We start from the raw sequence: 21,168 nt of genomic DNA, 5'->3' as shown, positions 1-21,168 counted from the left end.
TTTAACGGTGTCCAAATTGAAGGAGTTTTGGTCGTCACCAACACTTATCGGGTTCCCATTCCTGTACCCTTTAGTACTGCCACATTTAGAAGAGTTAATGGGGGCGGTACTGGCACGGGGCCTCGCCTTCCAGCTTCACCGTCAGAGGCAGTGGAAGCAGAGAGAGAGAGAGAGAGAGAGTGAAAATGTGGCCAGAGGGAGGAGGGCCAACAGGGCTCTCCATAGGAAGACCTTATCCTCCCCCAGGGTATTCCGGGAGCAATTCTCATATATCCATCGGTCTGAGGAGCAGTGTTTTAGAAGGCTCCGCTTCAGCAAGGAGGTGGTCACTGAGCTCTGCCACCTCCTGCAACCAGAGCTCCAGCCTTAGCTCAGGACCAGGATGTCTCTGTCGGTGGCAGTGAAGGTGACAGTGGCTCTCAATTTCTACGCCAGCGGCTCCTTCTCAAGGGCAATTAGGGATGGGCAATAAATGCTGACCAGCGACGCCCACATCCCATGAATGAATAAATAAAAAACTATCTTATATACCTTTATAAGATCACCTGTCAGACATCTCCAATCCAGGCTGAAAAGCCCAAGTTTCTCCAGTCTTTCCTCAATATTCAGGCCCCGACACTAGGATCAACCTTGCGTCTGCTCTCTGAACTGCCTCCAAGCACTTGAACATCTCCCTTGTGGATGAATGACCAGAAATGGACACTGTATTCAAGATGGGATTTGACCAGAGCACGATACAGTTTGATCAAGACTTTCTCTGACTTGTATTCTACTGTTCTGGTTATAAAGTTCAATCCTCTATTGGCTCAGGGAGAAACCTCAGCTAACCTTGGGAGGGAATCCTGATATAAATGCTACTCTCAGTGATAAAAGTCTCATAATGTTTCGAGGCAGCTTTTAATAAAAGGCAGTCCAATGCCACCAAAGCAGAACCTGCTACTGTTCAGTAAGTGCCCCAGTTTGACGCAAGGGCTATCAAACTGCAAGAAAGGAATTTCAAAGAGGTGGCAGGAGATGGTGAAGCGGGTGGGCTTGTCCCAGCTGAGGGTTCATGTAGTGTATGTGCCTTTAAGAGCCCCCTGTGTACTGTAATGCCGGTAATGGCCACTCGGGCTATATAAGCCTGTATATTGTGTTGTATCAGTTAGTTCCCCTCCAGACTTTGTTCAGTAAACACCTGTGAAACCAACTCCTGTCTTCAGTGTCTCTATTAACACACGGACACGACAGTGGCGACGAATTGGAAACGGACTTACCTGCAATTCGGCAGCACCTCAAGGACATCGATTCCTCTGACGTCCAAAGTCGAAGAAAAGCAAGAAAAAGAAAAAGCTGTGGTTTCACCAGCTAGCCGAGCTGGTGGCGGGTACTGCAATAATCCTTCCTGGGCGTCGGGCTGGGGCTCCAGCGGCTGGCTCTGCAGCGAGGCCAAGCAGCGAAGGCGGAGGCAAACAGTAACAGACGGGGAGGGAGCACTCGGGAGATGGCCGGCGCTGCAAGCAGGTCGGCGTTCAGACCTAGCAGAGAGAGTCCAGCGGGAACGAGTCTCCACCTGTAAATAAATTTTTCAAAAAATTTTTTTAAACGCGGAGAACAGCGTTGTCATTGGCAGCAGCGGCGGGGAAGCGCGGGAGGCGCCATATCTTTTCTGCAGAAAAGAAAGAAAAGTGCGGGAAGCGCCATTTTTTTTCCAGGATGCCTAAGGCTGGCAATATTGATGCTTTTGATAACGATATAGAGGATTGGACCACATATGTGGAAAGAGTGGAGGTATATTGCATAACAAATGGAATAGAAAATGAAAAAAAAGCGTCAGTACTTCTAAATCTAATGGGCGCAAAGACATACGGGCTGTTACGAAACTTAATCACTCCAGCCAAACCAAAGGACAAGAATTTTAAAGAAATTGCTGATACCCTACAGGAGCACTTAAACCCAACACCGCTGCTGATAGTGGAACGATTCAAATTCTTCAAGAGGAATCAACACAAGAATGAAAGTAACGCTGATTACCTCACCGAATTAATAAAGCTATCAAAGCACTGCCAATTCGGGGCAGGACTAGCAGATTATCTTCGAGACAAATTCGTCTGTGGTCTCCTAAGTGAAGGAACACAGAAAAGGCTGCTTTCTGAGAAAGATTTAACACTGGACAAGGCTTTCAGTATGGCTGTATCATACGAAGCAGCCGCAAGAGGAGCTGCAGAGATACAACAAAAGACACAGGAATTCGGCACCCATGAAATGACACGGGGTTTCGAGAGATGTTATCGCTGCGGCGGATCCACCCATGACCAGAGGGACTGCTAGTTCAAGGACAAAGCATGCAGGCAATGCGGAAAGATTGGACACATTGCACGGGTATGCCGATCTGGACAAAAAAAATCCACGGACAGGAAAAAAAAAATCAATAAAGAAAAGTACAGAAAGGTACAAATGATGACGGACAGTAGCTCCGAAGACCAGAAGAGCGATAGCGACTCCAAAAACAAGAGACTAAGCTGTCTCAAATTACATAATGTAATTGCCAAAGAAGATTACCAGACCATTTGGGTTACCCTCATGATAGCAGGGTCCCCAGTTAAAATGGAGCTAGATACAGGATCAGCTCTGACCGTCATAAATCGCCGGGATTACGAGCGGATATTTCCGCATATACCTTTAAAAGACACATCCATTATCTTGAAAACATATACGGGGCAGAAAGTATACCCCAAAGGAAAAATAAGGGTGCCTGTTGTATACAACGGCAAGGAAATACAAAAGTTGTATTTATACGTTCTACAAGATGGTCGTCCACCGCTGTTGGGACGTGAATGGATCAGGAAAATACGTTTAGACTGGCACTCCATTCAGGCACTGACGGTGACCAGTAAGGAAAAAAATGATGATGATGTCATACCTGAACGATTAAAAGACATCTTGGCCAACGCCAAAGAAGTGTTTCAAGAGAAACTAGGAACCTTGAAAGACATCACCGCCTCAATAAAAGTGGAAGATGCGGCAATTCCCAAGTTTTTTAAGACAAGACCGGTGCCATACGCAATTCGTCCAGCAGTCGAGGCAGAGCTGGAGAATTTGGAAAAGGCAGGCGTATTATCCAAAATAGATTGGAGCGAGTGGGCAACACCCATCGTCCCAGTCATGAAGAAAACGTTGAATAATGATAAATCTGAAGAACAGAGAAAAATTCGCATGACTTCAAGGTGACTGTAAACCCGGTCCTTCACATGGTACAGTATCCTCTTCCGAGGATAGAAGATATTTTCGCCTCACTATCCGGAGGGAAACGTTTCACCAAAATTGACTTGGCACAGGCATATCTACAGATGGAAGTTGAAGAGGCCTCTAAAAAGTATCTCACGATAAATGCACACAAAGGCCTGTACCAGTACAATCGACTGGTTTTCGGAGTAGCATCCGCTCCAGCTATCTGGCAAAGAGCTATGGAGCAAGTCCTCCAAGGGATTCCGGGGACTCAATGCTACCTAGACGACATCCTTGTAACAGGAGAAAACGACAACGAGCACCTTGCCAATTTGGAGCAGGTGCTCACTAGGCTGAGAGAACGGGGCCTACGAGCAAATCGCCCCAAGTGCAAATTTTTCCAGAATCAAATATCATATTGTGGCCACATAATTAATAAGGAAGGGTTGCATAAGTCACCTGAAAAAATTGAAGTGGTCATAAAAGCCCCAGCACTTGAAAATGTTTCACAATTAAGGTCGTTCCTGGGATTAATAAATTACTATCATAAATTTTTACCGAACTTATCAACTCTTCTGCACCCTCTTAATGAACTGCTACAAACAGGAGTAATTTGGAAATGGAGCGAAGACTGTAAACGTGCCTTCCATAAATGCAAAGACTTAATCACGTCCAAAGAAGTTTTGGCTCATTACAACTGTAGGATTCGCAAAATCCAGGAAAATACAGCCTACATTTTAAAACCCCTGAAATGGCCACAATTTTAAGAGCACAAGATGGAGTCGGCAGATCACATGACTCATTTCAGAAGGACATACCACTGCAATACCTTAAAGAAACCTGAGTCACCACCGATTGGAAAATTCCAGACTGACTGCAATTGATATGGTAATAAAGGTAGCAGCAGTAACAAAGTCAAAAACAAAGGACTTGCACTTGAAAAGGTCATGTTAATCGCCAGATAAACGTAAACCCATCACTGAAATCACAGAGCACAGACAAGACCCATTATCTGCATCAAACTCAGCGGGACACGGGACATAACCCATCAGTTTGGTTTCGGCCACGATTAAAGTCGTTAAACTAAAGTACCAGCTTTTGTCAAAGTAGCCGGCCCAAAACTTTGACAAAAGAAAACCCCTGATTTGGCGCCAAAGATAAGGGCAAGGAAACGGTATAACTGTTGGGGGAAAATCGACGGGCAGAAGGTACGATCGGAGGCAGAGAACAACGAGAGGTTAAGGTTAAGTTGAACGGTTCGAGTGGAGAGGTCCGATTAGGAGGTTCGATTACGGTTCGAGGAGCACGGAGGTTCTACAAGTTCGAGCAGGAGAGCAGGTTCAGGAGCCCGTCCCAGAAGGAAGATCAATCGGGAATCCCGGAAGCTACAGGAGCACCAAGGTCAAGGACAGTTTTAAAACCCTGGTGAGCATAGAGGCCCAACTCCACCTAGCTGACCTAGTAGAGGGATACTTTAGAGACGGGAGGGTTTTAATATTAAGGGCTTTGTAATCGGGAGTGTTATTTATCCTTCATTGTACCGCGCGCTTTCCCCACCCCCGTTTTATTATACCGCAGCTAATGAATTGATGTATTTTAAGATAGTCAAAGTAATTCTTGTGTGTTAAATTTTAGTTCCCATTGGGAGGCGTGTTAATGATTTTGTCTGTGTTGTTTCTTTGTTCCCTGTGTTTTTATTCTCCTTATAAATAAAGAAACCATTAATTTTAAAACCTACCTTGTCTCACCTGATCCATTTGTCTTCCGAGTCACAAGTTGGGCCAACACATTAAGGTAGTCTAGCAATAAGTCCAGTGTCTAGAATCAGTGAGGGGGGAGCGCTTCGAAACCACTCACGAGCAGTGTGAAATCAAGAATCAATCTCGCACACCACAAGCTCGTTAAAAAGACCCCTTACACAACCCATCACTGCCAATCAGACTGGCGTGCGATGCATCCCCTTACGGCGTAGGAGCGGTATTATCGCATAAATTCCCTGATGGCTCGGAACGGCCGATAGCTTTTGCGTCACGCTCGTTGAACTCAGCTGAGCGTAACTATGCCCAAATCGACAGGGAAGCACTCAGCCTGGTATGGGGAGTGAAGAAATTCAACCATTACCTGCACGGACAAAAATTTACCTTGTTGACTGACCATCAACCCCTCATCTCCATATTCAACCCTAAAAAGGGTGTTCCCATTATGACAGCGCAAAGGCTACAGAGGTGGTCCCTTTTTCTAGGGGCACACCAATATAACATAGAATACAAAGGATCAAAACAGCATGGGAATGCTGACGGTTTATCGCGCCTACCGTTGCCAATGGTAGAAGAGGCACCTACCGTAGACCCAGTGGAGATTTTCCACTCTACCATAGTTGAATGTCTACCAGTAACAAATTCTGCCATTGAAAGGGAAACTAGAAATGACCCGACTCTCTCACGAGTCTACGATTTAACAGTGAAGGGATGGCCAGCACATGGCGAACCACTGTTGCCAGCATTCTCGCAAAGAAGAGAACAGCTGTCAGTGTGCCGAGGAACCTTGATGTGTGGATCCAGAGTGGTGATTCCACCCAAGCTCCAGGATCAAGTTCTAAAGGAGCTTCACAAGGGGCATCTGGGTGGAGTGAAAATGAAGAACCTAGCCAGGGCGTTTGTATGGTGGCCAGGTATCGATGGAGACATCGAAGAAATGACCAAGAGCTGCCTAGGATGCCAGAAGGTCCAAAACGCTCCACCACAAGCCCCTCTACATCCATGGGAGTGGCCCTCATCTCCATGGCAAAGGGTACACATCGACTTTGCTGGTCCATTTATGGACTCAATGTTCTTAATCGCGGTTGATGCACACTCCAAGTGGCCGGAGGTAATAAAGATGTCCTCCACCACCACAGAAAAAACCATCACAGTATTAAGGACCATATTTGCCAGGAATGGGCTGCCTGAACAGATCTGTTCTGATAATGGACCGCAATTTGTGTCCGAAGAATTCAGGAAGTTCTTAAAAAACAATGGGGTTATGCACTACACGTCTGCCCCATACCATCCCGCCACCAATGGATTGGCTGAAAGGTTTGTCCAGACCTTCAAGAAGGCCATAAAGGCCATGGGTAATGAAGACATAAAACTTCAGCATAAGGTGGATAACTTCTTGTTTGCATACAGGAATGCAACACATATGGTTACAAACCAAACTCCCGCCATGATGTTCTTCAATAGAAGCCTAAGATGCCGGCTGGATTTGATCAAGCCAAACATCAGAAGGGACGTGGAGAACTGGCAATTTCAAGGCATGAATGAAAGGCCAACTAGAACCTTCCAGATAGGTCAACAAGTTTTGGCCCGGGACTACCGTACCGAGAAATGGCAGTCTGAAACTATCTGCACATGACTAGGACCACTGATGTATACCATGGACATTGGAGAAAGCATAATAAGGCGCCATGCTGACCAAATCATAGAGTCATCCGAAAAGGGACAACCTACACCATAACTCTATACGCCTAATGATGAAGTAGAGATACCCATAGTATCTACCTCCGATCCGGTGATACTGGAACCCGATGAACCCGACACTGGCATTCAAGCCGAATCAGCCTTGCCAAAAGAACCTACTACACCACCAGAAACTACTACACCACCGAGGCGTTATCCGGACCGAGTCAGGAAGCCTCCAGAGAGACTGACTTATAATTGATTAACTGCAGCAATGTGTAGATTATTTTTCTTGTAACATGTGATTAATGATTACTTAAAATATTATGTACTGGTTGGCTAAAAGGGGAGGAATTGTAGTGTATGTGCCTTTAAGAGCCCCCTGTGTACTGTAATGCCGGTAATGGCCACTCGGGCTATATAAGCCTGTATATTGTGTTGTATCAGTTAGTTCCCCTCCAGACTTTGTTCAGTAAACACCTGTGAAACCAACTCCTGTCTTCAGTGTCTCTATTAACACACGGACACAACAGTTCATAGTTCCCTTTTTTTCCCCTTCCCTATCCTAAGATCCTAATAATGTTCCCAGATAATGTCAATTCTGATGATGATATAGGCGATTGATTATACAGCAGTTCTTACAGCATTTGCTCTTATGACTATCCCTCTTTATGTCTTCATAGGAACAACATAGCAAACAGGCGCCAGACCCTCCTCACAACCTGCTGGAAACAGCTCACCCCATTATATTGTATGCAGAAGCTCAGTAACATCCACCTGGGGAGTGGGGGATATAGAGAGTATGAGTGAAGCACGGAGTTAGATACACTTGTCACAAGAGAGCAGGAGCATGAGTTGCACGAGGAGTCTAAGAAGAAGCCCCTCGCCAGAGGAGGAGGGCATCTCCTCCCGCAGCTGTGCAGGCAATGAACCCTGATCTCTGAGGTCCTGTTTTCAAAGACAAATGCTTTCTGAACATGACAGAGCGCTGAAGGTTTTTATGATGGCATTGGTAGGGAGTGAGGAAATGTTTTTCCAGATGTTCGTGAGATTTTTTTTTATTGTACTGGAAGATCAAAATGAAGGGATTGAATGATATTATGCTTTGGAGCTCATTGGAGCTTTAAAAGAATGTATCCAGAATGGTGTTTCTGTGATTTTTTTTTCCTGTTGGTGCCAGAGTAACTTGAGGCCTTTCTGGAAGCATCCACCTCGTGCTCCTCCACCATATCCTCATGCTCCTCATCAGACCTGGTGTCCTCCTAATCATCCAGCTGGATTCCACTACCTATTGCAATGTTGTGCAGGACGAGTCCAAAGATGTGCGGGTTAGGTTGATTGGCTATGATAAAAATTGACCCTTAGTGTTAGGGGGATTAAATACGTGGGGTTACGGGGATAGGGTGGGATATGTGTTGGTGTAGGGGTTACGGGGATCGGGTGGGATATGTGTCGGTGCAGGCTCGATGGGCCGAAATGGCCTCTATCTGTACTGTGAGGTTTCTGTGTTTCTGTGTTTCTGTGTAACATGCTATGATAATCCTGGAACCTTTCTCAGATTATACTGAAGGACACCTTTGGACTGGTCCAAGCACCTGAACCTCTGTTTAAGCATCCCAATTGTGTTCTCTATTGTTACTTTGGTTGACAGATGAGCATTGTTATACTGTTGTTCAGCAGCATTGGACGGAGCCCTCAGCAACCATAACAACTGCAGTCCAGATCCCCTAACAGCCAATCCCTCACTGCTTCCACTTCTGCAAACGCTGGTGGGACGGTAGAGTGCCTGAGCATAAAGGAGTGTGTTTTCAAATCCCTCCATGGCCTCGCCCCTTCCTATCTCTGTAATCTCCTTCAGCCCCACAACCCTCCCCCCCCCCACCAAAGATATCTGCGCTCCTCTAATTCTGCCCTCTTGAGCATCCCAGATTATAATCGCTCAACCATTGGTGGCCGTGCCTTCTGTTGCCTCGGCCCTAAGCTCTGGAATTCCCTGCCTAAACCTCTCCGCCTCGCTACCTCTCTTTCCTCCTTTAAGGCGCTCCTTAAAATCTACCTCTTTGACCAAGCACCTACCCTAATTCATCCTTATGCGGCTCGGTGTCAAATTCTTTGTCTTAAAACACTCCTGTGAAGCGCCTTGGAACGTTTTACTACGTTAAAGGCGCTATATAAATACAAGTTGTTGTTGTTGTGTGAGCGGTCAGGGAACCTGGCATTAACCTGCATAATCTTCTTCTGGTAGTCACGCACAAATAAAACGTTTATGGAGCAGTATACCTTTTTTTACTTATGTAAGACGCACTGCCTCCGAAAGAACATGAAGCCCACTGTGAGAAAGGAATCCAGTCCCTTTATCCTGCCTGCTTTGGGAAAATAGGTCAGGTTGGACAGCTAAGGCTCATGGGGGTGCTGTCGACTAGAAAGTACCAGCACAACAGCTGGAAAGCTGCAGCTACAGCAACTTAAAGGGGAAAAGGGAGGTTCAGCCTGTGACCTGCTGCAAAATCTCCTCAGTAAGTTAAACATCTTGTGAGGGCCTTGGGACTGTGAGCATCCCTCGTCCTGGTGGGTGAGATCATCAGACCTCCAGACCCAGTATACAGAATGCCTGAGACAAGATAAGAATTAGGACAAACCTCTCTCCAGCGTAGAATGGTACTGCAGATGGCCACAAGGAGGGTGGATAATTGTGCAAGACTTGCAGAAAAACCCAATGTAAGGAAAGCTGTGCCCCCCAGTTAGGTAGAGCGCTCGGGGCAATTCATGATGCAGGTGCGATTGATAGGAGGAGGATTGATCACCTTTGCATCCTAGGCACAGATATTGAGATTGTACGGTGTATGTTACATTTATGTTTTAGTGTATTGCTTGTAATTGGTAGTAACATTTATGGTTAAGTAGGTTAATAAAAATATCTCCATCGAGTCCAGTGGCAGAACTCTTTATTTAGTCGATACCGAGTAGGCAAGTAAGATGAAACCATCCCACACCCACCTATGACACCCTGAACCCAAAAGAAACCTGCAAGTCTGTAGAAGCCAAGGCACAGGGTTGCTGATCTCTGGTATCCATGGCGAAAACTACATATTGGTTCATTTTGGTAAATAGCATACCTAGAATGTCCCGAATACAGTGATAGACAGTAGACTAGTTGATATGGGCTATGTCCCCATAGCCCCTTGAAAACTTCCATTGGCAAAAAAATGTAATGCCATCACTGGCACAGATAGCATAATGCTAGCTCTTTAATAAGGTGCAGGTCCTCTCCTAATAGATGGCACAATTCCCTGACCACATCTCTACTGAAACAGAGCCTCCGCAAGGACTACTCATCACTGAAGTAAAAGAAATGCTTTTCAGGGACACTACTCTCACACAGTTGGGTATCTCCTAATTGGTGCTGTCTGACTACTTGGGCATCCTGCAGAGCTTCCAGCTCATTCTCTTCATCGTCTTCCAGAGAGCACATGTAAAGGAAGACATTTATATTGCACAAAACTTTCTCCTTCCACCAGCTAAAATCCTCACAACAGAATATCTAATTTTGATTTTTTTTCTGTAACAACCCCAAGAAGTGTACAAAAAGATAAGTTGTCGCTCTTTATACCTTCGCAAGCAAAGTCTCAAGTCGCACCATGCTCAAAAAGAAATCTGAATTTTCGCAGTCCCTTCTTTTTATATGGGCATCTTGCACATGAACTGCACCAGGAAATCAGGCCACAGGTCATGCTCGAGTCAAAACTATTCATTTACGTTACCGCACTGGCTTGTGGTTCAGAGCACTGGGGACCACTGAGAAGCAGGGGCGGTAGTTCAGGGGCAGCGTTATGGGAGCGGAGACCCAGCACTATGGGCCTGCCCAAATTTCCAGTTCACTATGCCTATTCTTTGGGCATTCCTGGGACACAAGGGCCAGGAAAGTCAGTCCTATTGAGTGCTGAAGATGCACTTCATTTGGTCTGCCATTGCATTTAAATACGCCCCTCTACAAATTGGTCAAACCTTTATTGCCATTCAATAGATCATGGTGGATATTCCCAAGACCACACCACTCACCTTAAACCTCGAATCAGCAATGCTGCAAAGTTATGCTGGGCTGGTGATACGAGTCAACACCTTTCTGCAACAAGGACCATGAGGGAGAATCGACAGGAAACGCTCTGAGGATCCATTTTCCTTTTCTTTAATTGAGTAACTGTTGATACACAATACTGATTTCAATGTAACCCAGAGGCGAATCCCTAAGTACATCAAAAGGATACGTGACACTTTGAAACCTCACAAATGAATCAAATGAGAAGACGGCATTTGATGGAAAGTAAAACTTTTTGGCCACTATAAAGTGCAGATCATTATTTAAGAAGCTCGCCGGGATAGCGTATGTTTAAACACATTTCGCCCACATTCTCAAATACTTTTTTTATTCGTTTATGGGATGTGGGTGTCGCTGGCAAGGCCAGCATTTATTGCCCATCGCTAATTGCCCTTGAGAAGGTGGTGGTGAGCCGCCTTCTTGAACTGCTGCAGTCCGTGTGGTGAAGGTACTCCCACAGTGCTGTTAGGGAGGGAGTTCCAAGATTTTGACCTAACGGCGATGAAGGATCAGCGATATACTTCTAAGTCAGAGTGGTGTGTAACTCGGAGGGGAACTTGTAGGTGGTGGCGTTCCCATGCGCCTGCTGCCCTTGTCCTTCTAGGTGGAAGAGGTTGCAGGTTTGGGAGGTGCTGCCGAAGAAGCCTTGGCGAGTTGCTGCAGTGCATCTTGTAGATGGTACACACTGCAGCCACGGTACGCCGGTGGTGGAGGGAGTGAATGTTTAAGGTGGTGGATGGGGTGCCAATCAAAATGTATGAGAAACAATGTATAAAATACTGAACAGATAAAACTCAAAAATACAAAAGCAAAATACTGCGGATGCTGGAAATCTGAAATAAAAATAGAAAATGCTGGAAATACTCAGCAGGTCAGGCAGCATCTGTGGAGAGAGAAACAGCTTTTTCCAGTTCTGATGAAGGGTCATCAACCTGAAACGTTGGGCAGGATTTTCATTGGGCAGTGGAGGCAGGATTGGAGGCGTCCGGGGGGTTAAAATCCCGAAATCGGGGGTCCCGACCCCATCCCGCACCCAACCTGCCTCCATGCCAGTTTCAAAGGAGGCGGGTACTCGCCCCACACTGGGACCCGCTTCCCTGAGGCGGGAAGGGGATTAGTGCCAAATAACTGCCTGTTAACAGGTAGTTAACAGGCAGTTTTTAGCCTAATCCCTATTTTTAATGTTGAAGTGTGGGATTCCCGACGGCTCCAAACCACGCCAAGTCAGAGGAGGCGGACCGTCGGGATGAAGGGCTTGGAGGGGTCGAGATGTCTGGTGTTCAGGTGAGTGATGGGTGCATGAGTGCAAAGGTAAGTGTGTTTGGTGTGTGTAAAGTGTTTAAGGAAGTTTTACATACCTTTACTTACCTTTACAGCCTTCCTTCCTTCAGGTCTTGGGAGTCCCTCATCTCACCGGCACAGAAAGCAGAATAGCTGCGAGCTGACAAAAATTGCAGCATTCAGCTTTCTGTTCCGGGGAGATCTCTAAATCATCCTGAGAGGAAGGAATTAACTTAGTGTACAGATTATCAGTGTTTGACAGCTTCAAACAGCTGTCAAACACTGATATTCCATCTGTCAAAAGGTCTTGACAGATGAAATATCAATCTGTGACGTCACCTGTTGCCAGGTGGCCCTTAATTGGTCTGCTGATCAACAAGGTCAATCAAGTCTAAATCGCGTGGGTTGGCTAGAACTCGATGGAGGCAGGACTACAACCCCGAAAGTTGTAGTCCCGCCTCCTACCCGACTCCTCAGTGAAAATCCAGCCCATTAACTCTGTTTCTCTCTCCACAGATGCTGATTGATCTGCTGAGTATTTCCAGCATTTTCTGTTTTTAAACTCAAAAATAGTTCTGTTGTTCATTTTCAAACTTCTATGCCTACTGGGTTAGAAATATCAACCAGTAAGCAAGGAGTCTTAACATCTTGGCAAATGCAGACTTTAATCAGTCAAGTAAATCTTCCTGTTTATGACTGGGGGGTGGGAGGGAGACGGGAGAGCAGGAACGGTGTAATTACCAAGCACAAGGCAGTACCTCATAGCTTGGAATCCAATCACAAACACAGATTACTATTATTGCACTGAAGCGGTGTGTATTGAAACATGAAAAAAGATGAGGGCAAAGTGGAGCCAAGAAAAAAAATATCTGGAGAATATTATTAACATAAGGTGCTTTTTCATGTATTGCATGAATACTTCTCCTTTGCCCTATACTCATTCCTGGCACAAAAAGGTGTTTACTATGTCCCTGCAGGGGTAGGATTCAGAGCTGTGAAACTGTGCAGGCATTTTTCTCATCTGTCATAGGCCACAATGCAAGGCAAGGCTCATTTATAAAGGTCAAGGGGCTCATTTCCACGTTGTGTGTATTTGGACTTTCAAAAGGCTTTCGATAAGGTCCCGCATAAGAGATTAGCGTGTAAAGTTAAAGCACATGGGATTGGGGTAAGGTACTGACTTGGATAGAGAACTGGTTGGCAGACAGGATGCAAAGAGTTGGAATAAACGGGTCTTTTTCCAAGTGGCAGGCAGTGACTAGTGAGGTACCGCAGGGATTGGTGCTAGGACCCCAGCTATTCACAATATATATTAATGATCTAGACGAGGGAACTAGATGCAATATCTCCAAGTTTGCAGAAGACACAAAGCTGGGTGGGCGTGTGTACTGTGAGGAGGATGCCGAGAAACTCCAGTATGATTTGGACAGGTTGGGTGATTGGGCAGATGCATGGCAGATGCAGTATAATGTGGATAAATGCGAGGTTATCCACTTTGGTGGCAAAAACAGGAAGGCAGATTATTATCTGAACAGCAATAGATTGGGAGAAGGGGAAGTGCAACGAGACCTGGGTGTCCTTGTGCACCAGTCACTGAAGGTAAGCATGCAGGTGCAGCAGGCGGTTAAGAAGGCAAATGGTATGTTGGCCTTCGTGGCGAGAGGATTCGAGTACAGGAGCAAGGATGTCTTGCTGCAGTTGTACAGGGCCTTGGTGAGACCACACCTTGAGTATTGTGTGCAGTTTTGGTCGCCTTATCTGAAGAAGGATGTTCTTGCCATGGAGGGAGTGCAGCGAAGATTCACCTGGGATGGCAGGAATGACGTATGAGGAGAGATTGGGTTGATTGGGCTTATATTCGCTGGAGTTTAGAAGAATGAGAGGGGATCTCATTGAAACTTATAAAATTCTAACAGGACTAGACAGACTAGATGCAGGAAGGATGTTCTCAATGGCGGGGGAGTCCAGAGCCAGGGGTCACAGTCTAAAGATAAGGGGTAAGCCATTTAGGTCAGAGATGAGGAGGAATTTCTTCACCCAGAGAGTGGTGAACTTGTGGAATTCTCTACCACAAAAGGCAGTTGAGGCCAATTCAACAAATATATTCAAGAAGGTGTTAGATATATTTCTTAAGGCTAAAGGGATCAAGGGATATGGAGAGAAAGCAGGGACAGGGAACTGAATTTGGATGATCAGCCATGATCTCATTAAATGGTGGAGCAGGCTCGAGGGGCCGAATGGCCTACTCCTGCTCCTATCTTCTATGATTCTATGTCAGGTTTGTTATCTTGCTTGGTTCAAACATATACATATGAAGGAGAGGAGTGTCAGCTGTGGCTCAGTGGGTAGCACCCACACCTCTGGGTCATTGAAGGTTGTGGGTTCAAGTCCCCACTCCAGGGACTTGAGCACATAAGGCTAGGGTGACACTCCCAGTGCAGTGCTGAGGGAGTGCTACACTGTCAAAGGTGCTGTCTTTCGGATGAGACGTTAAACTGAGGCCCCATCTGCTCTCTCAGGTGGATGTAAAAGATCCCGTGGCACTATTTCGAAGAAGAGTAGGGGGGTTATCCTCGGTGTCCTCAACCAACAAAGCAAAAACAGATTATCTGGTCATTTGTGGGAGCTACTGCGTTTCCCACATAACAACAACCATGGACGTGAAAGGCGCTATATAAATGCAAGTTCTTCTTTCGTTCTTAAAGTTAGCACTGCAAGATGTGTTACTGAACCAAACGTATAAAATTATGTGCTGTTGCATTGACTGTAACTCTGTGGCTTTTCTGAAAATTTGCTGCTAAAACATCCCTACATGCAGCCAACTAGCCTATACAATCTCAGCACTAGGAGGGAGTTAGATAGATGCATAACAAAGAAAAAATATTAAAGGGCTTTGGGAAAGAGATGGGAACGGTGACTAGAGTGCTTAACATTAGTCTTGGGCTAGTAATGGCGCAGACATGATGGGCTGAAATGGCCTCCAATTGTACTCACAGTTCTATGATTCTATGAGGAACTGATAGTGTATCTGATCCTTGGTCATCCTGCCTTAGCTATAAGCCTTGCAATGATTCAAAGTTTGATCCTTCTACCACGAAGCCTGAATAAAATAGAATCATGCTTCAGTCATTTCTGAGCTTTACTTCCTCCCTTATAAACTAGGAAGTTATTTAAGTTGTTGTAAACCCAATGAGCATTACAGCAATAAAGAGCAGTCACTGCTGTGCATGTATTGGAAGAACATTGGTCATTGCAGCCAGCCCATGTTCCTGTAGTAGATTGACCAGTCAATGCAGGATCTAGGCACAACCACTGAAGAGGATGGGGGAGGTCATGCACTCCCCTCCCCTCATCGTCGTCGGTCCCTGCACTAAAAGAGGTGACAAGGGACCTTAAAGGGATAGAAACACCCTAAGCGCCTTGGGACATTTTACTACGTTAAAGGCGCTATATAAGATGAAGATGATGATGATGATGATCAGAATGAAGGCTCCCAATGAAAATCTTGGATGACACTAGGGCCTTCAGCAGGTAGGTGCTTGGGACCAACTGGTGGGAGAGGAGGCCGCTTCAAGGCCCTCTCCCTCCATTGAGGGAACTTTACCACTGCTTCCTGGGCCTACCGCCACCATCCACATGGTGGCCCAGTGAAGCGGTGGTGACTGGAGCAGCCAGCAGCACTCCTGGTGGGGGCAGGGGAGGGAAGTCCCAGTCGGGTTGGTGAGGTGGCGGAAGGCCTCATCGCCCGCATTTTCCAGCATTCTCCACCCTGTGCCACCCGATTTCGAGTGGGATTGTGGAGGAGTATTCCCTACCATGTCTTTCACACTTGGCCTCGTGCACACTTCTCCAATCTTTCAGTAGGCGGAAAACATTTCTGTGAGATGAGGCCAGTTACAAATCATAAGGCAGCTTTATTTTGCAGATAGTAAGTGAATGCACAGACTGATAGTTAGAATTACTGGGCCAACTTGATTTTTCTGGGTCAGTTTTCTGGTTCTGACTGGCTTGAGATGAATGAGTTTTCCATCCATCGGCCGAGCTTCCTTCCCAAACCAGACTGACCTTGAACATGGGCTCTTCTTTTCTTTTTGTTACTTCTGATCATAAAATGTGGGTAGACTGTTCCACTGACTTCTTTCCCAATCATTTGCCAGTAGGGCTATCAGTAAAATAGGCAACATAGAAACATAGAAGATAGGAGCAGGAGTAGGCCATTCGGCCCCTCGAGCCTGCTCCACCATTCAATGAGATCATGGCTGATCATCCAAATTCAGTACCCTGTTCCTGCCTTCTCCCCATATCCCTTGATCCCTTTAGCCTTAAGAAATATATCCAACTCCTTCTTGAATAAGTAACCTCCCCCTAGCAAAGGTGCACTCTCAGCGGACACCCCAAACTGAGTTCAAATAAATAGGTTATTCCAACAATAATAGGTGTGGATGTTCATAGGAATCCTGAGAGCAGATAGCAAATTAACATCTTCAATCTTCAATGCCTGACTCAGTTACACATAAACTTTCCTTTCTCTTAGTGGCTGCAGCATACGAATATAAGGTGAATTCTAAACCCTGTGCGAACTCTCTTCAATTATAAAAACACTAATATTTAAACACACCACTTAAATGTAACTCATTTCCAAATCCTTTCTGTTAAATTATCCCAAAACATGGCATCTGTACGCAACAGTGAATAAAGATGCGGGTTTACAGTTGACAAAGGTCTTGCTTAATGGAAGGTAGAATTCAAGGCAATTACAGCTCTAACTATGCCATGGTCCTGCTGAAAGAAATCACAGCCAGGGTTGAATATGCTCTCTTTACTCCGTGCTCCATTAAAAATGATTCTGCAGCTAAGCTGTCAGGATAGTCAGAACCTATAACAGAGATGACAGATTGATCCCCAGTATAAAAAATATTTGTATCTGTTATGTCTTCTAGCGCTCGTAGTGCTTTGTAAAGACGACTCTGGACTCGGTAGTTTGTAATTATAACTACTGTTTTATTTGTGTTGTAATGGCTGCCTGCCGCATGGTGCGGGGTGATATTTTCCAAGTGCTGTGTGGTGCCTGCGCACTACTTTCCCAGCATCGTAGTGCTGCTACACTTGATTTGAGTGTTAGTACACTTGTACAATGTAGTCCCAACATAACTATGTAACAGTATCATGTTCTCAAACACCTGCTGAAAGGCAAGATAGGTGGCATAAGTAAGGTGCTTAATTAGATCACCAGACATTACAGCCAAGATCTTTCTCAACTGCACTATCTGATTTTCATAAAAAGAAAGAAAGAAAAAGAAAGAAAGAAAGAAAGACTCAGTGTACAATAAACCTTGGCTATAATTTAAAGCATAAACAAAGTAGATCTACGTACCCACTATTAACTCAGGGCCACTATAAATCTTCCCTCAAGGTTTAAAGCATATATGTCATGTCCAGGTTCTTCTCCAAGATCTACCACTAAAAAAGGAGGAACAAGAAACTGCGGGCCTCACTAGACATGGGTGATCCTAGACTGTCATGGCTGCCATGACAGAATGAAAATTTGGCAGTCTCAAAGCATAATGAGTTTAATCAAATGAAATGACTAATCCATAATTTTTGACACTGCCAGCATCATCTGATTCCTCATGTCTGGTCCTCTTTGTATGCAGTCTCAGTGCCATTTTTGTGGATGCCTCTTCTGAAGTGCATAATAACAAGGGTCTGAGCGATAATAAGGCTCATTTTCTGCTGAATGTGTTCACTTGCAGTCGCACCATTGAAATGCTAATCTGTTAATTATTGCTAAAGTCTAGTATTAGAGCAGTGAATATTACAATATCATAATCTAAATTCTTCAAGTAGCCCTCATGGTTCTATTATTGCAAAAGTCATCAATATAAACCAGCATTTCTCTAAATAAATTATAAATAAACCCACTGCAATACTAAGGAAACCATATGCTCTTCAATGTCCTGATTGTTCAGATTGTTACATTAAGTAGTAGCATAACCATACTGTAATAACATAATCCTAAATATACTGCATTCCTTAAAGCACAGTCCTTATATACTTGCACTGGTTAAAATACAGTTCTAATATATGCTGCACTCCATAAAACACTGCTCTTATATACATTGCACTCCTTAAAGCACAGTTCTTGTATACATTGCAGTCCTTACAACAGCTTGCATTTATATAGTACCTTTTAACGTGGGAAAACATCCCAAGGCACTTCACATGAACATAAAGGAGAATTTAGGAGGTGTGACAAAAACTTGGCCAAGCAGGTTAGTTTTAAGGAGGGTCTTAAAGGGGGAAAGGGAGGTGCAGGGTAGGAATGCTTTAGGGAAGGAACTCCAGAGAGTGGGACCTAGATGGCTGGATGCACAGCTGCCAATGGTGGGCAAAGAGAGTGGGAGATGCACAAGAGGTTGGAGTCAGAGGGGCGGTGAGCTCGGGACAATGCTGGAGGAGTTTACGGAGAGAGGAAGGGATGAGCCCATGAAGAGGTTTAAAGACAAAGATGACAATGTTACAATTTGAAGTCTTGAGGGACCCGGAGCATCCACTGCAATCCTTATGGTACAGTCCTAATTACATCAGCATTTTTACACCAAGCCCGTCTATATACTGCACACCTTTAAGCACAGTTTTTGTACTGATTGCATATTCTTTGCAGAAGCAGCTTTATGTGCAGTCCACCTCTTATGGCATCAAAGAAAGAACATTGACTTTCATGTCCTCAAGACATCCCAAAGTGCTTTGCAATCAGTTAATTACTTTTGAAGTATAGACCATGCTGTTATAGAAACAGGAGTAGGCCAGTCAGCCCCTCGAGCCCGTTTTGCTGTTCAATTAAATCATGGCTGATCTGTACTTCAACTCCAATCACATGCCATTTTTCCATATCCCTTGATACCCTTACCCAACATAGGTTGTACATAATACGTGATGTGATGCGGTATGCAATTGTAAATGAGGGAAGAACTGCCCTTTGTGAATTCCCCACAAAGATCCCAATCCCAGCTTCTTTGTGCTGAGGGAGATCACATTGAACTATTTACACTTTGTCGGTCTGATGCACACAGCATTGTTTGACAGGGACACAATGGGATTCCTTTGGTCCACAAAGAAAACACGAGGAGAGATTTTCCACTGCTGGGTGCCCTTGGAAGGTTCAGGGAGGGTCATTGCCCTGAAAGTGAGCTGGCGGTATGCATCCCGGTATTTTCCCACCAGACTGCGCTGGGTTCTCAAAGGGCTCACTCTGCCAGTAACATAGTAACATAGAGATAGGAACAGGAGTAGGCCATTCGGCCCTTCGAGCCTGCTCCGCCATTCAATGAGATCATGGCTGATCCTCGTCTGAGATCATAGCTGATCTTACCAGTTCAGTACCCCGTCCCCGCCTTTTCTCCGTAACCCTTAATCCCCTTAGCCTTCAGAAATATATCCAATTCTCTCTTGAAAATATTTATTGAATTAGCCTTCACAGCCCTCTGTGGCAGGGAATTCCACAGGCTCACCACTCTTTGAGTGAAGAAATTCTTCCTCATCTCTGTTTTAAATGATTTGCCCGCTATTTTTAGACTGTGGCCCCTGGTTCTGTGCTCCCTGGCCATTGGAAACATTCTCTCTGAATTCAGCCTGTCCAGGCCTGCCATAATTTTATATGTTTCGATGAGATCCCCTCTCAATCTTCTAAACTCCAGTGAGTACAAGCCCAAACTATTTCATCTCTCTTCGTAGGTCATTCCCGCCATTCCAGGTATCAGCCTGGTGAATCGCCGTTGCACTCTTTCCATGGCAAGAACATCCTTCCGCAGATGGGGCGACCAAAACTGTACACAATACTCCAGATGCGGTCTCACCAGCACCTTGTACAGCTGTAGTAAGGTATCCCTATTCCTATACTCGAACCCCCTTGATATGAAGGCCAACATACCATTTGCCTTCTTAATCGCCTGTTGCACCTGCATGCTCTCCTTCAGTGACTGGTGCACAAGAACACCCAGGTCCCTCTGCACTTCCCCATCTCCCAATCTATTGCCATTTAGATAATAATCTACCCTCCTGTTTTTACCCCCAAAGTGGATAACCTCGCATTTATCCACATTATAGTGCATCTGCCACGTATCCGCCCATTCCCCCAACCTGTCCAAATCGCACTGTAGCCTCCTGACATCCTCATCAGAGCCCACCCCTCCTCCTAGTTTAGTGTCGTCAGCGAATTTGGAAATATTGCATCCAATTCCCTGATCCAGATCATTTATATATATTGTGAACAGCTGGGGTCCCAGGACAGATCCTTGCGGCACCCCGCTGGTCACTGCCTGCCACTCTGAAAACGAGCCGTTTATTCCAACTCTCTGTTTTCTATCCGCCAGCCAGTTCTCTATCCACGTTAATACTTTGCCCCCAATCCCATGAGCCTTAATTTTGCATGACAATCTTTTGTGTGGAACCTTATCGAAGGCTTTCTGGAAGTCAAGGTACACCACATCCACTGGCTCTCCCCCATCTATTTTACCAGTTACTTCCTCAAAAAATTCCAGCAGATTAGTCAAACACGATTTACCCTTTGTAAATCCATGTTGACTCTGTCCGATCCTTTCCCCATTTGTCAAGTGCTCCGCTATTTTATCCTTAATAATGGACTCTAGCATTTTGCCCACAACCGATGTAAGGCTTACTGGTCTATAATTCCCTGCTTTCTCTCTACCCCCCTTTTTAAATATTGGGGTAACATTAGCTACCCTCCAATCCACGGGTACTGTTCCCGAGTCAATGGAGTTCCGGAAGATGATCCTTAGAGCATCTGCTATCTCCAGGGCCACCTCCTTAAGTACTCTAGGATGTAGTTTATCAGGCCCCGGGGATTTGTCGGCCTTCAGTCCCCTCAACTTACCCAACACCATATCCCTAGAGATACTAATTTCTGTCAGCTCCTCCCTCTCATTAGTCCCTATGTTTGCCGATATTCCTGGGAGGTTATTTGTGTCCTCCTTTGTGAATACAGAACCAAAGTATGAGTTTAATTGGTCTGCCATTTCCTTATTCTCCATTATATATTCTCCCGAATCGGACTGCAGGGGACCGACTTGGGATTTTACCAGTCTTTTCCTCCTGATATACCGATAAAAGCTTTTGCAGTCTGTCTTT

Source organism: Somniosus microcephalus, chromosome 24 (assembly GCF_052327205.1).
Source record: "Somniosus microcephalus isolate GS21.2 chromosome 24, FLI_Smic_1.0, whole genome shotgun sequence".
In the NCBI taxonomy this organism is placed as follows: domain Eukaryota; kingdom Metazoa; phylum Chordata; class Chondrichthyes; order Squaliformes; family Somniosidae; genus Somniosus; species Somniosus microcephalus.
Note: the sequence above shows the minus strand (reverse complement) of the source record.